Source organism: Carica papaya, chromosome 2 (assembly GCF_054855325.1).
Source record: "Carica papaya isolate Zhongbai chromosome 2, ASM5485532v1, whole genome shotgun sequence".
In the NCBI taxonomy this organism is placed as follows: domain Eukaryota; kingdom Viridiplantae; phylum Streptophyta; class Magnoliopsida; order Brassicales; family Caricaceae; genus Carica; species Carica papaya.
Genome location: NC_142310.1, coordinates 16,531,794 through 16,537,202, shown reverse-complemented (window position 1 = coordinate 16,537,202; position 5,409 = coordinate 16,531,794).

Sequence of the window (5,409 nt, the reverse complement as noted above, 5' to 3'; positions counted from 1 at the left end):
ATCGGTGAAGCAGAATACTAGCAGCGACTTAAGAAGGAAGTCATGCCTACCCTTACCACCTGGAAAGTTTTCATGGATGCATTCTTTGATAATTTTTTCTCAGCCTATATTCGGGAGAAGAAGGGAACTCAAGGACCTCTACTAAAGAAATCTGACGATTGCCTAATATGCAGCCCAATTTGTTCAACTATTTAGATTCACCCCTCTGATGGTTACCCTCGAAAGTCGTAAAGGTATAAAATTTTTGAAAGGCCTTCGTGCCAACATCTATGATCGAGTTGCAATACTAAGACCTAGTTCATATGCCGAGGTGCTAGAACATGCCCAATTGACCGAAGCTCTCATCTTGGTCAAACACCAATGCATTATCCAAGTCTGTATCCAACAACAATAATCCCAACAATCTAGAAGAAGATTGCCCGACCTAATAAGTAGCCACCCTGATAAATGAACCCGAGTTGCCATTCCCCCTACTCTACCTTCGCCTATTAAACAGTCTGCCCGATTTTCCCGACCATGTCAGCATTGTGGTAGCTTGTATGGTGAATTGTCGTGTCGGTATATCAATCACGTCTGTTATCAGTGCAGAAGCACCTATTATCTTATAAAGGACTGCCCTTAACAACCAAGGGATATGACCAGGCCTGTAGCCTAGGGTCGTATATACCACCTATATATAACCGGTACCCTCCCCACTCCTGTCCTTATCTAAGGTATGTTTTCTATTCAAGATACTTTTGCTAAGACTTTGATTGATACACATGTTACCCACTTTTTTATCTCTTGTACATTTGCTTATAAATTTGATATTAGGGCTGAGCCTTTAAAAGAAATATTGATTGTAAAGACTCGCTCTAGGGGATTATTAGAAACTCACTATGTGTATAAAGATTGTAAAATAAAAATTTTAGAAGTAGACATATCTATAGACTTAATACTCTTAAATTTCTCAAGATATGACGTCATTTTAGGAATTGATTGGTTAAAAAAATAGAGAGTAATTATTGATTGCAAAAATAAAGTTGTAACCTTGCGAACTTCGAAAAAGAAATAAAATTTATTTTCTTAATAATTGAATAAACAAAAATATGGAGTTTGATCCTGCTGTGTACTTCATTCCTATTATTTGTAGCTTTTAAAAAGTTTTTCCAGTCGAATTACCTGGTCAACCTCTCCCGCGATAGGTAGAATTTTCTATCGAATTGCTTCCTGAAACTCAACCAATTTCAAAACTTGCCTATCGCATGAGTTGTGCTGAGCTCGCAAAATATCTTGGCCAAAAGTTTATTCACCCTAGTCACTACCCTTGGGGTGCTTTGGTAGTATTTGTAAAAAAGAATGATGACTCTCTCAGACTATGCATAGACTATCGAGAACTCAAGTGAGTAATGATAAAGAACATGTATTGCCTACTTCAAATCAACGACCTTTTCAACCAATTACAAGAAGTCACGGTCTTTTCTAAGATTGACCTCAGATTGGGATACTACCAACTGAGAGACTAAGAAGAAAATATCCCAAAAACTGTTTGTCAGTGTAGATACAGCTTGTACAAGTTCAAAGTGCTGTCGTTCGAATTAACTAATGCCCCTACTGCCTTCATGGATCTCATGAACAGGGTTTTCCCAGCATGCACTAGATCAATACATCATTGTATTCATAGATGACATCCTAGTGTATTCTAAAAGCCCAAAAGAATCTACAATCCACCTGTCTGAAGTGCTAGGAACCCTCCGTCGGAACCAACTATTTGCTAAACTTAACAAATACTCCTTCTGGTTAGATCGAGTTTTCTTTCATGGTCATGTGATTTCAAGTGAAGGAGTTTCTGTAGATTTAACAAAGGTTAAAACGGTGATTAACTGGAACCCGTCCACCAATGTAGGTGAGGTACACAATTTCTTTGGCTTGATAGGTTACAACCAAAAATTAATAGATAGATTTTCTAAGATTGATGCTCAGTTGACTCGGCTCACTCAAAAGGACATACTTTTTATTTGGGATTACGAATGTGGTGAAAGATTTATGGAATTCAAGAGTCATCTTACCTCTACTCTGGTGTTGATCATCTCCGACAACATTGGAAGATTTCAGGTATACTCCTTTGCATTTCATATTGGCTTGAGATGTGTTTTGATGCAATATTATAGAGTGGTCGCTTATGACTTCAGACAGTTGAAACCCCATGAACGGAAGTACCCTACTCACAACCTAGAGTTGACGACTATCATCTTTACCTTATATATATGACGTCATTACCTATTTAGTCAGACCTTTAAAATTTACACTAACCACAAAAATTTTAAATACATCTTCTCGCAAAGGGAGTTGAACATGAGACAGAGACATTAGATGGATCTCTTAAAGGACTATGACTGTAAGATCATTTACCATCTTGATAGAGGGAATGTAGTCGCTGATGCATTGAGCCAAAAAAAATCTGCAGTGTTAGCCCAAACCATGACCTTCAATTGGAAGTTAGGAGATACTATGCAGATACTCTACCTTAGCCACTATGGCAACGGTACCTATTTCGTTCAGATCCAAGCTTTGCCTAATCTTTTCATGAAGATTTGGGAAGCTCAGTTCACATACCAAAAAATCACTAAAAATTTAAGTAACTTCTTTTCTAACATGTTTCTTGATTTCAGACTCTCAGATGATGTGTTGTGTAAATTTTGGAACCGAATTTGAGTCCCTGCCACTGTTAGGGCAGATGTTCTCAAAGCTGTCCATGCCTCCAAACTATCCATCCACCTCAAGAGTACTAAAATGTACGAGGACCTAAAGCCTCAATACTAGTGGCAGGGAATGAGGAAGGACATTGTTGACTATGTCTCTCAGTACATTACTTGCTAGTGAGTCAAGTTAGAACATCAGAGATCCAACAATTTGTTATAAGGCCTCCCGATTCTGAAATGGAAGTGGGAGGATATAACTATGGATTTTGTCATTGGACTACCCAGGACCTATTCTGGTCGTAATACTATTTGGGTCATCGTTGACAAACTAACCAAGACTACTCATTTCTTACCCATCGGGACCACTGAATCCTCCAACAAATTAGTCAACCTCTATGTCTATGAGATTGTTTAACTCCATGGTGTTCTCTTATCTATTGTATCCGATCGAGACCCTCGATTCACCTTCCACTTTTGGGACATCTTTCAAGAAGCACTTGGTTTGGACTGTACTTTGTACTACTTATCATCCTTAAACTGATGGCTAGTCTTAACGCACTATCCAAATGTTTGAAGACATATTGCGCGCATGCACACTCGACTTTGATGATAACTGGTATGAATATCTTTTCCTTTCCCTGTGTGAATTTACTTATAATAACAGTTATCATTCCAGTATTGACATGACTCCATATGAAACCTTGTACAATAGGCTTGCTGTTCTACCACTTGCTAGAGCGAAGTTGGAAACCAGCATTATTTGGGACTAGATTTCATCCAGAAGACTATTAAAAAGGTTGCAATCATCCGTGGAAACTTGGCTACCACATAGAATCACTAGAAGAGTTACGCTGATAATCACAGAAGACCCATGGAATTCGTTGTTGGAGACAAAGTCTTTCTTTAGTCTTTTTTTTACAAGAGAAAGATGCGGTTAGGAAAAAAAGGGAAGTTGAGCCCCCATTATGTGAGACATTTTCGGATCGTGGAGCGTATTGGACCCATAACGTATCGTCTTACTCTGTCTCGAGAGTTTGCGAGTCTACATGATGTTTTTCACATTTTCATGCTCAAAAGGTATCACCCTGACTCTTTTCATATCATTCCTCACGATGAGACGCAGGTATAAGCCAATATGACTTAGAACTCCCCGTAAAAATTTTTGATTGGACTAATAAAGTTTGATGCAACAAGACGATCCTCATAGTGAAGGTGAAGGGGCAACTCCATACTCCGGAAAAGATGACGTGGGAGTTGGAAAATGAAAGAGGGAGAAGTTCCCAAACATGTTTAAAATAAATTTGGGGAACTAAATTTTTTAAGGTGGGGGGGTGTAACAGCCCGCTCACCACCCCGCTAAAATTGTATTTGAAAAACCTTTATTTATTCGGGCATTAAGGCCACTTTAACTTATTTAAAAGTATTTCACAGCTTTATATCGTAATTTGTGACTTAAAATTTGTAATTTTAATTTTATGATGATTTTGTAGTTTTATTTTATTTTATTTAATCTGTTATAATTATTTTTATTTTTATTTTTATTTATTTTTTTAAGAAAATAATTTTCAGGAAAAAAAATGAAAAAACGGGTAAAAATCTTGCGAGAAAACACCCACGGGAGAGGATCGCCCGTACGAGCACCGCACACTGTGCGCACGTCCCATCCATGCAGGGCGCAGGGCCGGTCCTGCGCGCGTCTCTTGTCACGGGCAAACATGTCAATCTACACACATCACATCACATACAGACAGGGCCAAGCGCTGCGCAATGTGTGCACACCGTCCGCGCAATAAGCCTATGTGAATAGGCCTGTGCACCTAGGGCCTGCACGAAGTAGGCCTGCGCGCAACGCACTGTGCGTTGGAGGCCCTACGCGCAGTGCCCTGCACGCTGGAGGCCCTGCACACGGCAGGGTAGCTCCTGCGTGTAGCAGGGTAGGGCAACGCTTACTGGCTAGGCCTACAGCGTGCAGTAGGGGAGGCCGGCGCTTGTAGGCTAGGCCTACAGTGCGTGACCAACCTTGTGAAGCGCACCCCTGCTTCGAGCGGTGCCCTGCCCCCTCCCCCCATGGGCACCATGCTTCGCTTTGGGCGGTGTGCCACAGTTGGTGGAGGAAGTTTTCCTTCATTTTTCGCACTCTCATTGGATTTTGCCACTTGACACAAATCCGACAGTCCCTATTTTCTATAAATAGGGACCCTTTTTTCCATTTCTTCATCACTTCTATTTCATTCTTCTATCTTTCAAGAGTTTAGACAGAGGGGGAGTGATTTAGAGAGAGAATGAGAAAAAATCAAAAAGAACGGTGTAGGAAACTTTGAGGGTTCGGTAAAAAATTTATTATTTTCTTAAATATCTTAAGAAGTATTTCTTAAAAAATTAATTACTAAGTCTGTGTTTTGTGTTTTGCATGTTCCATGTTTAGTAGTTTTAATAAAGTAAGTTATTTTTTATTTCAGCATGCTATGTGATTTCATAGGCACTTGATGATTTTTATGTAAATTAAATAATATGAATCTAACCATATTTGTCCAAAAAATATAACAAAAAAAGAAAAAGAGAAAAAGAAATAAAGAAAAGGGGAATGAGCCTGAATGGTTCGAAAAATATATGTATCTATATTAACATGCATAATCCATCAAGTGTCTCGTCAGGTTTTTTATCTCTGAGTGGTATCTGTTTTTTCCTCCCCCATTTGGTCTAAAAAGACATGAGAAAACCGTTCTTT